General features: G+C 38.2%; 1 protein-coding gene and 1 pseudogene across 6 annotated transcripts in view; both read right to left on the reverse strand.

The window, feature by feature from the left end:
- ERBIN (erbb2 interacting protein) overlaps positions 1–12,751 on the reverse strand; it is a 154,847-nt gene that overhangs the window by 122,977 nt on the left and 19,119 nt on the right. The window lies entirely within an intron of this gene.
- LOC108532834 (U6 snRNA-associated Sm-like protein LSm8 pseudogene) lies at positions 529–1,597 on the reverse strand (annotated as a pseudogene).

Here is a 12,751-nt window from a genome sequence, read left to right on the forward strand (position 1 = left end):
TGTGTTCGTATTACTTTCATACCTAATCAATTGGGCATCAAGAGACTTTACCAATTATCTCTGTCAATTCTACCATTGCTAGTAATTCTTAATACTCAAGTTGGAATTTTGGGCCAATCTATTAAAACCTTGTTAGCATTTTTGTTTTCTCAAGCAAACACGTTTTTACCTACCCACACCTCTCAGTGCTAGAGAGCAACTTTTAGAAGCACCAGCAAACCACCACCAGTGGAATCGGATAAATGCCGATGATTCAGATAACTCCAGGAAAGATTTACCCTGCTGTGATTTTCCTAAATATCAGGGAAAGAAAACACATATATCCTGTACTACTAATGTTATTTGAATGCCTGGTTTACATAGCACACTAATTTCTCTTTTCCACTAGTTTCCATAAATACTAAGGTATCAAAAAGTACTACTTTTGGCTAAAAGTTTTCAAAATGACCATTATATTTTCACACTATTTAATTTAAAAAAGAAACCAAGCTACCAAACTTACATTCAGGCAAAAAAAAAAGTTTTTTTTTTCAATAAAATGTAGAAATATTTTAATTCACATATTACAATGAATCAATAAGGAGTCAAAATCCAGTTACACATTCATAAAAATTCCATATATCATCCTCAGAATAATCAGTTTCTGTACAAATACTTACAGGTGTCTAAGTATGTAGTTTTTCCTCAGTGTGCTACAGAATTTAAAGGCTCTGCTTGAATATTCCCCTAATCAAGCGCAGAATCTGTTTCTTCGTCAATTTCTCCAATGACTGCAACGTTGTCACCTCTTACAATGTATAATCCTAGTACCACTTGCTCTACCCCCTGTGAAGAGCTGAATACTCGCTCAATGGCTTTCATCCAAAATCAAATTAATGGTCTGGTCAAAACCTTTCAGTGTTCCCACAATCATTCTCCCATCAGATGTAATAACGGCAACAGTTCGGTTGACATAGTTCTCCAAGGCGGAGGTCATGCTGCTCGGCCCGGCAGTTTGGGGTAACGCAGTGGTGCCGGCCACAAGCAGAACTGAAAGGGCGCGCCAGAACCCGGCAGCGAAAGGTTCGCGCCTGCGGGCCGAAGCAAATATCGTGAGAGTTACCGCTTACAGCAATGCCTCTCTTAATTATAATTTGGTTGCCAATCTGCATGAGTAGCAGTTGCATTCATGTTGAGCCTACATCCAAGGGCAAAAGCATCATTCTCAACTCTGGCTGCACATGAGAATCATCTATGCCCAGGCCAACACCCTTAACCAATTAAATTAGAATCTCTAGAAGGTAGGACACAGACATCAGTATTTTTGCTCTGTTTCATTGTTTGTTTTTGAGGTAAAGTTTATGCAGAGTGAAATGCAGAGGTCTTAGGTGTACAACTCTACTTGAGTAACAAACACCCCAATCAAGATACAGGACGTTTCCACTACTCAGAAAGTACCCTCCTGCCCTACATCCAGTCAGTGCCCCCACTTTCCATAAGCAATCACTCCTCATATTTCTAATGCTATAGCCTCATTTCTGAACTTCATATAAACATAATCCATCACATAGTGTGTACTCTTCTGTACCTGACTTCTTTCACTAAACACAGTGTTTCAGAGATTCATTCATATTCATTTCATCATGAAAAAAGTAGTTCATTCTTTTTGACTGCAGAGTAGTATTCCAGTGTATGAAAACACTGCAATTTGTTTATCTGTTCTTTCTGTTGACCAACAGTGGAGCTGTTTTAATTTGTGGACTATTAAAGCTGTTATAAATCTCCCCATACATTTTGGGGACATGTTTTCACCTCTCTCGAGCAAATACCTAGGAGTGGAACTGGTGCAGCTGTATGTTTAATTTTAAAAGAAACAGGCATCAACTTTTTTTTAAGGTTCCAGGTAACTCCAATGCAAAAAGCCTTAATGTTTTCTAATGAGGTCATGGCAAAGTATTCTAACATTTTTGTCTGTCCCGTGTCTGTTCCAGTCAAGAAAAAATTATGTGGCTTTTCTTTTAAATCCTTTGCATGGGTTGCAAGATTATACTACCTATGAATTTCACTTGAAACAGTAAAAAGGGGCATTTAAATATATATGCTGTATAAAAGGGGTCACACAGTCGTAAGAGTCATATGATTTGAGAACCAGATGAATCTGACTGAACCTGTCACCAGAAAAACAAAAATTTATGTATAATTCCAATGTCGTATTCAATTTGTATTTGAGAACTATGAAGTCCATCCTCAGAATACTTACAAGTCCACAGACCAACCCCAAATTAAAATCTCCTGCTCTTACATTAAATTCTATGAGTCTTGACTTCACTGTGTGTAAGATGACCAAAGCTAGAAATCATAAAATATATTAAACTACATAAAACATATGACAAAGGACACTATCAATTGTGTTATTAAAAGTTATGAAATTAAAGAATCTGAATATTAAGACTTCTTCCAGATCAATAAGAAAAAGATGTCCTCCACAGAAAAACGAAAAAAGGGCAATAAACACATGACTCCTAAAACGAAATAAAACCAGCCAGAATATTTAAGATGCTCACCTCATTAGATGAATTTTAAGTGATCAAATTACCATTATTTCCATCAGATTGACAATAAAAAAAAAAACTGGTAACACCACGTGTTAGCTAGCATTATATAGACACATCTATTATCACACTCTTAGTGGAGGCATACAATAGTATAAATGTCCTTGATGACAATTTGACAACATGTATAAATAAAGTTAATGTGTATACGCAATGTCTACTTTTAAAAATTTCTCCTTAGAAAGTACAGATGCTCCTTGACTTATGATGGGGGTTACATACCGATAAAATAATTTCAACTTATGATAGGTTTAAGTAAAAAATGCATTTAATACATGTAACCTACCAAACATCATAGCTTACTCTAGCCTACTTTAAGCATGCTCAGAACACTTACATTAGCTGCAGCTGGGCAGAATCACCCAACACAAAGTCTATTTAATAAGAAAGTGTTGAACATATCATGTACTCTACTGAATACTGTATTGAAAATGAAAAACTGAATGGTTATATTGGTACTCAAAGTAGGATTTCTATTGAACATGTATTGCTTCACACCATCATAAAGTCAAAAAATCCTAAATTGAACCATCCAAAATTGGGGACGATCTGTACTAAAAAATCACCTAGACATATGTACCAGAGTTTCACAAAAAGGGTTAAATTATAATAGCAAAAAATAATGGGAGAGGGTGCTAAATAAATATACCTTAGTAGTGGTTGGTTAAATATAGTCTGACTCATCCAAGCAACTACATTCTAAGCTGCTTGTAATATTATTACCATACCCAAAGAGCAACATGGTTATACTACCTTGAAGAAGGCCAGGCATGATGGCTCACACTTGCAATCCCAGCACTTTTCAAAATTCCCGTTTTAGGTGTATTGTGAAGATCACTGGTGAAATGACAATGTCATTTCCAAGTGGAATTATTAAAGTCTTCACCAGAAATTCAACTCTAGCTATGTTGTGCTTCAGGGTGAAAAAATATCAGCAGACTAGAGCAGATTCTTCCAAATGCACAACTTGTGTTCAGGTTTATACACCTTTTGTTTTGAAGGTTGAAATTTCTTTTTAAGAAATTTTTTCCTGCCAGGGGCAGTGGCTCACGCCTGTAATCTCAACACTTTGGGAGTCTGAGGCAGGTGGATCACTGGAGCTTAGGAATTCGAAATCAGCTAGGCAACATGGCAAAACACCACCTGTGCCAAAAAAAAAAAAACAAAAAACAAAAAAAAGTACAAAAATTAGCTGGGCGTGGTGGCGTGTGTCTGTAGTCCCAGGCTGAGGTGGGAGAATCGCTTGAGCCTGGGAGGCAAAGGTTGCAGTGAGCTGAGATTGTGTCGCCACTGCACTCCAGCTTGGTGACAGAGTGAGACTCCATCTCAAAAAAAAAAAAAAATCACCTTAAATGCTGTATGATTATTAATCACCCCAGTTCAGTGAAAAGATAAGTAAATGAATGCATGCATGCATGCTATATGGGCATTTAAAAAACATCACCACTACCACCACACACACACACACCCCGAAGGGCCTTCATTTCTGATCCCCAACTACCATAGGATTCAATAATGCAGTAGACACTCTACCACAGAGAGCACTCCTAACATCTAACAACAGCCACATTCTAACATAACATTAGACAAATGTGAACTCTTCTTGCTATACAGTGGTCTCCCCTTATTAGGGGGTGAATACGTTTCCAGATCCCTCAGAATACACCTGAAACCACAGATAGTGTCAAACTCTATATATACCATGTATTGTTGCTCTAATAACTGAAACAGCTACTGCTAAGTGACTAATGGGCGGGTATCATATATAGATATGCTAAACAAAGGGATAATTCACATCTTGCCCTGGATGGTGCAAGATGGCACAAGATTTCATAACTCTACTCAGAACAGCATGCAATCTCAAACTTATGAATTATTTCTGGAATTTTCCATTTAATATTTTTGGACTGTAGTTGACTGCGGTTAACTGAAATTGCAGAAGACAAAGCGTCATGTAAGGGAAAACCGTTGTAGTTGTCACTGAATTCTAACAACTTACTGACCTGAAGTTACCTCTTGTCCGATAGCCAAAATCACCTGGGATATGAGAAAATTTTCTCAAAGAAACACATATATCAATCTATATTCTGATTTTTTTTTTTTTTTTTGGTTTTGGTTTTTTTTTTTTTTTGAGATAGAGTCTGTCGCCCAGGCTGGAGTGCAATGGCACAATCTTGGCTCACTACAACCTCTGCCTCCCAGATTCAAACGATTCTCCTGCCTCGGCCTCCCAAGTGGCTGGGATTATAGGCATCCGCCACTGCACCCAGTTAATTTTTCTATTTTTAGTAAAGATGGGGTTTCACCATGTTGGCCACGCTGATCTTGAACTCCTGACCTCAAGTGATCCACCCACCTCAGCCTCCCAAAGGGCTGGGATTACAGGTATGAGCCACCATCCCTGGTCCCCCAGAGTTGATTTTCTTTTCAAGAAGCAGATTACAACAATTGAGAAGCAATGCCAAAAGCTAAAAAAATTCATTGTTTCTAATTCAGCACATACTTTGTAGACACAAAATTCCTAAATATTCTCAGTGGCCCCTATATTTGCTAGCATAATTGGTTGGCATTTTTTAAAATCCGAACCATTTTAAAACATTTTTTAACATAAAAGTCCTAAGAATCTATGGTGCACTTTTTTGTTTTGTTTTGTTTTTATAAGATGGAATCTCGCTCTGTTACCCAAGCTGTAGTGCAAGAGGGGCAATTTCAGCTCACCGCAACCTCTGCCTCCTGAGTTCAAGCGATTCTCCTGCCTCAGCCTCCTGAGTAGCTGGGATTACAGGCGCCCACCACCATGCCTAGCTAATTATTGTATTTTTAGTAGAGATGGGGTTTCAACATGTTGCCCAGGCTGGTCTCAAACTCCTGACCTCAAGTGATCCCCCTACCTCAGCCTCCCAAAGTGCTGAGATTACAGGCGTTAGCCACTGCACCTGGCCTACAATGCATATTTTTTTTTCAGTTCTGAAAAACCTCATTCTTTGAGCAAAGATATTCCTGCTAAAACTGTTTCACATTCAATTTTTAAACTTTTGTGGGATATGCCAACCTCAATAAATAATCACATTTGTAGTATATTTATCAAGTGCTATATATTCATAAAAGCAAATTAACACAAAAAAGAAACAGTATGAAGTAGTATTTACAGCACTATGAAAAAAAATCAAACTAAAATGTTACAATGTTTATCATTTTCATTAAACTGAATCCTCAAATGTGATGTACTCAGGTCCATATGTAACCAAAACTGGACTGGCAAGATTAAGTCTGACATGTAACAAAGGGCTCCCTCACTTTCTAATACAGTATAGTACTCTCATCTGTTACTCTCATCTCTCGTACAATATACTTTCCCAGGAGTCAATGCATAGACTAAAATGACTAATTTTCACCAATTCCTACATGTTTTTCAAGCACAGGACACAACCTCTGCAACAGGAGTTGCAGCTCAGCTTTTCTTCCTTCTCCTCTCCCCCACAGATTATTTTCAAAATTTTTTTCCCTCGAAAAAAATCGGGGGGGAGAGTAAAAAAATGGGGGGGGGGGGGTAGATTACATGCACTTTTAATATATCATCTCAATCAAAGACAAGCTGATTCCCTCCACACATCATTATTACCCAACTGTCAGTCTGCAAACTAAACCCAGCTTGCAGCTACTATGTTCTTTGGTCACCACAGTTTTAAAAGGAGTAGCGGGTAGGGAAGTAGAGAGTGTAGGGAAACCAACATTCTGAAATCAGGAAGTTTTACATTTTAAAAAAGAATCCAGGTCTATAATGTCTGGAGGAGAGGGGGGTCTAATTTCATGTACAGGCACAAAAGAATGTCGAATTAATGTTCTACAATCCCCCACAGCCTAAACATTCCTAGCTTATATGCAATATGAGATGTGTTGGCTTTTGAATGTGCCACCTCTGCTTTATATCAAAGGAATGACAACCAAAAACTATTCCCAGATAATCCATGTCTTAATATCAGTAAGCTTCTAGTTTCAAAACAACTGGAAAGAAAAAATTCACTTGGGTGGTTGAGTAAAGTAGAACTATCAAGAAAAGCTTAGGAAATAATTGAAATCAAATCTCCCCACAATGTTTGTATTATATTTTTTTAAAAAGCATAATAAATCCCAGTTGAATTTTCCCAAGGTAGAGTATTGTGACTTGGATGACCATTGTAGTTTTCAAGAAACAGAAATGCAGCAACATGAATCCCTTAGACCTAAACAACAGTGGCTCCAGCCCTGGATTCCTTGAGTTATGGGGACCACTCTGGCTATACAACCATCCCCGGGAAGCTGTCTATTGCGCCAAGAGGACTTGTCTAACTGGAGCACATGTTTCCTCCCCTAACGCTACATCATTCTATGGGTATGCAGGAACCTAAAATATCTGCCCAGACAGCCCTCAACAAGCTTCCAAAGCCTTTCACCAGATCAGTCCTCCAGAAAGAAAACTATACCAACTAGACTGTGTATCCTTAGGCTTGAAGGCTACCAAGAGGCAACTGTATGCAGAGGGTGTGAACAGAGTTGAACATGTTGCTTGGGATGTCTATATAGGTCTGCCCAAATACTCTTAATTGTGGTAACAAGCAGTGAAGAAAGGAGAAGCAGAGAGGGCTATGGACCAGAAGCCAGACAGTAACTTTCTACCACCACAGTTTGACATGAGAAACTCCAACGAGTCTGAAAATACTAAATTCTAACCTGGCCTCCCAGGGTCTTATTATGGTATACTTATGAAGGAAGGAGGACGAAACTTTTCTTTTTTTTGGCAAGTTCTTTTTTAAGATTGATTTATAACTTTTAAATCAGACGTACGGTATATGAGACTTCATTTGTACTCTTGTTCCTAGACCCACAAAAGTTAATAGCAAGCATGTCTGAAAGGCTTATTTCTCTGAATCACCTCAATCTAAATAAAGCACTTGGATAAGATCCTTTAAGCTAATAGTATTCACTAAACTGTAAACCACAAGTTCTATAAGTTTCAAATTAAGATAAATTAATATACAAGGTATCTGTAAAGTCAAGAAGCATAAAAAATTTTAAAGTATGCTAGCTACATATTCATATAACATGCTCATTATGTTTTTCTTCTATTTCCATATACCTTTTCAGGGAAAGTATCTCTAAATTTAAAGCAGTAAGTCCAATTGTTAATCTAGGAAAAAAAAAAGTATAACAAATACACAAGCCAGGAGCAGTGGCGCCAACCCATGGTCTCATTATAGTCCCAGCTACTTGGCAGACTGAGGTGGTAAGATTACTTGGGGCCAGGAGTTTGAAGCTGCAATGCACCATGATCATGCCTATGAATAGCCACTGAACTTGTGCCTGGGAAACATAGTGAGAGCCCATCTCTTTAAAAACTAAAAATAAAAAGTACAATACAGTGTTTAACCTGTTATTCCAGGCTTTGTGGACTCTCTGTAGTGTATCTATTGTGCTTACCCCCCGCCAGATTAATAGAATATACTGCTTCAAATTCAGCACCAGTGAAGGGGTCTGGAAGTGGGGAGGAAAAAAAAGCTAATGATTCTTTATGTGAAAATATAACAGATATAAAAACAAGAGTATCCTGTGTTTTCTGACTTTTCAGGTATATTGTACAACTACACTTAGGGCCATCTGTCTGGGAGTCATCCCACAGAACATGAGTCCTAATGTCTGAAATGTATTTACATCCTATTGGGAAAATCACACAAGTAGAAAATCTATAAATGCAGATTCAAACTTGCAAAGGTAAATCCATGATGACATGTAGTCCAAAACTTGCGACAGTTCCAAGAGAAAGACAGGAAAATTAACATCATAAGGCACTTAACAGCATACATGTGTCAAACACAAATGAATCAGTCATGATACAACCTCCAATTAAATTTCAGCAAAACATCATTTTTTATATGAATTTGGTATTAATGAAAATTTAAATGTTATAGTTTATATATAATTAACTTGTACTGTTATAATTGTACACAGTCTAAAAACAAGGATTTTATACATAGCTTTATGAATGGAGATATTTAAGTACCATTATTTTGAAAATTCAACATTGAGGTGGTATTGATTTTTTGTTTTTCATTTAATTGAGGTCAAAAGTTTACAAAAGTTATAAAAGTTTAGGGAAAATTAAAATAGTTATGGTGACTAAGCCTACTGAATTACCACTCATTGCAAGGGTCTCTTCAGAGGACCTAAAAATACACAATATTTCTAACTTCAAAATTACAGAAGTTATTTAACTGAACATATCAAGGCCTCACGCCAGATTTATCATTCAACTGAAATTCTTTATCTTAATATTATTTTTTCATTCACATAACAAATACTTATTGAGCACTTATTATGTGCCAGATACTGCTCAAGGTTGTGAGGTAGAAAACAAAGCTAAAATTCCTACCCTCATGAAACTTATTTCTAATGCAAGAGAGAGATACGCAATAGTCTAACTAGTCTAAATAACTAAATAAGGTAAACTGCCAGAGAGGGAAAAGATGTGAAAATACTGGAGGCCAGCAGTCTTTAGAATTAGCATATCCCTCATCATACCAATTTTATGTTCACTTGAAAAATTCACTAAGGGGGTTAAACTGAGGGCTTCTACTAGCGTGTCACCAGCATTTAGTCTCTATATAAAATCCAGCTACAGTCCAGCACACACTTGATTGGTAATCAGTACCTTCACAAAATCTACCTTCTAATGTAATAGCACAGCAAGAATCAGGATCCAGAATCATCTTATAGATCAAATGAATTTCAAAAGTGTAAAGTGACTGTATTTCATTGCCCCTTTTTACTATTCTTTAATGGCTTTTTTACATGAACTAAATATAAGTCCTCTTACTATGCCATATTCTCTTTCATATGTCAATGACATACTCCTTAAAAGACAACTGATCCTACACGAAAAAAATTACATATGAATGCTAAAATTACTAGTCAAACCTTTAGGGAGAAAGAGTATTAAAGTATCTCCCCGAAAATATCTATGTGGTGGTTTAAACATGCCTGCAAATTATTTGGTACTTCTCTCTCAGGAAGGCAGAGTTTAGTTCCCCTCACCCTAAGGGTGAGCTGGGCTTCTAACAGATACATTACGGAAAGGTAAAAATAGTAACAGTGGAGAAACCTGGCAGACACCACCTTACCCAAGTGACCAAAGTTCAAATCACCAGTAATAAATAATGTTAACATCATATACTCTTCTTGATATGGTAAGAAGAACACTTCCCTTGTGTGATATTCTTCCTAAAAATCCACCATCCAGTATAATCAAGAAAAAAATCAGAAAAACCCAAACTTAGGAACATTCTACAAAATATCCAACCAGTACTCTTCAAAATCAAAGTCATGAAAACAAGGAAACACTAAGAAATTGTCAGATTGGAGGAAACTGAAGACCTGAGGCCAGGCGTGGTGGCTCACACCTGTAATCCCAGCACTTTGGGAGGCCAAGGCGGGTGGATCATGAGGTCAGGAGATCAAGACCATCCTGGCTAACACAGTGAAACCCTGTCTCTACTAAACATACAAAAAATTAGCCGGACGTGGTGGCAAACGCCTGTAGTCCCAGCTACTCGAGAGGTTGAGGCAGGAGAATAGCTTGAATCTGGAAGGTAGAGGGTGCAGTGAGCCGAGATCGCGCAACTGCACTCCAGCCTGGGTGACAGAACAAAACTCCATCTCAGGGGAGGGGGGAAACACCTGAAAACTGGGCTGGGCAGATATTTTAAGTTCCTGCACATTTTAGTGGCTCATGCCTGTAATCCCAACACCTTAGGAGACCTAGGCAGGAGGATCATCTGAGGCCAGGAGTTTGAGACCAGCCTGAGCAAGAGAGCAAACCCTGTCTCCACAAAAACGAAAATTAAAAAAATAAAAGACATAAAACTAAATGCAACATGGTCTCTTACACTGGATCCCAAAATAGCAAGAGGACATTTGTGGAAAACTTGATGAAATTCAATAAAACTCTGTAGTTTAATTAATAGTATTTTATCAAGGTTAATTTCTTAGTTTTGGTAAATGTACCATGTCTATATAAGATGTTGATACATAAGAATCCTCTGGACTATTTAGCAGTTCTTCTAGAAATATATAATCACTTCAAAATAAAACTTTTTCTAAAGGACAACAATCTAGGTATTTAACTTATTGTGAAAAAGGAATGGCTGAACATTAGCTGGAGGAATTATGTCTGACAGCAGCACTCATATTCCAACATTCAACCAGTTAGTGTCAAACAACACTTCACTTCACCTCCTTCAATGACCAGAAAGTGGGGTTTTCTGCTTGCTTTTTAGCTAGTACAGTCAAACAAAGTGAGACACTACCCTGCTCGAAATTAAATAGTTTCTGGAACTGGGACTGGGACTCAGTATTTTTTTTATAGCACAGATGTGACTGGTAACTATTAGAAAGCCTGAAAATCTCCTCGTATTCTTTGGTGTTTCAGGGGTCTTCAAAGCACTTGCATTAAGTGCCAGGAGTAGATCTATACCTGACTCCTGAATAAACTATAAACTTCATAATAATAGCAAGTAGCCCTTGTGGAGAAGAAAGGGACTTCTACATAAATATAAATTATTTCTCAACTTTCTTAATATGATACTAAACATACCATTTCCTCAACTGATTTTGCATCAAGAAGGAAAACATGGCCAGGCACGGTGGCTCACACCTGTAATCCTAGAGCTCTGGGAGGTCAAGGCAGATGGATCATCTGAGGTCAGGAGTTCGAGACCAGCCTCGCCAACATGGTGAAACCGTGTCTTTACCAAAAATACAAAAATTAACCAGGCATGGTGGAAAACGCCTCTAATCACAGCTACTTGAGAGGCTGAGGCAGGAGAATCGCTTGAACCTGGGAAGTGGAGGTCGCAGTGAGCTGAAATGGGGCCACTGAACTCCAGCCTAAGTGACAGAGCGAGACTCCATCTCAAAAAAAAAAAAAAAAAAAAAGCAAAACAGAATTCCAGTATGTCATTGTCTCAGTAGGAAGTAAAGTCCTGAAATTGTCTGTTACTCAGGTAGCAAAAATCAAAATTAGAATAATGATGTTTAGAGGGGTAAGCAACACTGTTTCCATAATGGCTATGTCTATGTTATCTTTAGGTCAAGTTAGAAACAAAAAAATCTACCCTTGTAAACTACATTAGCCTACCCTCACATATAATTTATCTTCCCTGAGTGTTTGGTATATTTTACCCTTCTCTTTTTATTTAAATAGAAAAAAAATCAGCTGGACGCAGTTGCTCACACCTTTAAAGCCCAGCCCTTTGGGACGCTGAGGCAGGAGAATCATTTGAGCTCAGGAGTTCAAGACCTGCCTGGGCAACATAGTGAGACCTTGTCTCCACTTAAAAAAAAAAGAAAAAAAAAATTAGCCAGTCATTGTAGCCCGCACTTGTAGTCCCAGCTACTCGGGAGGCTGAGGCAGGAAGAATGCTTGAGCCTGGGATACCCAGGCTGCAGTGATCAACCCACTGCATTCCAGCCTCAGACACAGAGCAACATCTTGTCTTTAAAAAAAAAAAAAGAAGAAAAAAAAACCTCATGAAAAAGACCTTGACAGCTATAGAGTATGTGCTGTAAAATCGTTCTCAACAACACTGTCCATTCATTACTCAATAGCTCTTACATAAACAATGCACACTTTAGAAATTATTTAAGTTTTTTTTTTATTTTTTTTTTTTTGTTTTTTTTTTGAGATGGAGTTTCGCTCTTGTAGCCCAGGCTGGAGTGGAATGGCGTGATCATGGTTCACTGCAACCTCCACCTCCGAGGTTCAAGCGATTCTTCTGCCTCAGCCTCCTGAGTAGCTGGGATTATAGTCGCCTGCCACCATGCCTGGCTAATTTTTGTGTTTTTAATAGAGACGGGGTTTTGCCACGTTGGCCAGGTTGGTTTCAAACTCCTGACCTCACATGATCCACCCGCCTCGGCCTCCCAAAGTGCTGGAATTACAGGCGTGAGCCACCACATCCAGTTTATTTAAGATTNATGGAGTTTCGCTCTTGTAGCCCAGGCTGGAGTGGAATGGCGTGATCATGGTTCACTGCAACCTCCACCTCCGAGGTTCAAGCGATTCTTCTGCCTCAGCCTCCTGAGTAGCTGGGATTATAGTCGCCTGCCACCATGCCTGGCTAATTTTG

This window comes from Rhinopithecus bieti, unplaced genomic scaffold, assembly GCF_001698545.2.
Source record: "Rhinopithecus bieti isolate Rb0 unplaced genomic scaffold, ASM169854v2 scaffold_10181, whole genome shotgun sequence".
NCBI classification, from domain to species: domain Eukaryota; kingdom Metazoa; phylum Chordata; class Mammalia; order Primates; family Cercopithecidae; genus Rhinopithecus; species Rhinopithecus bieti.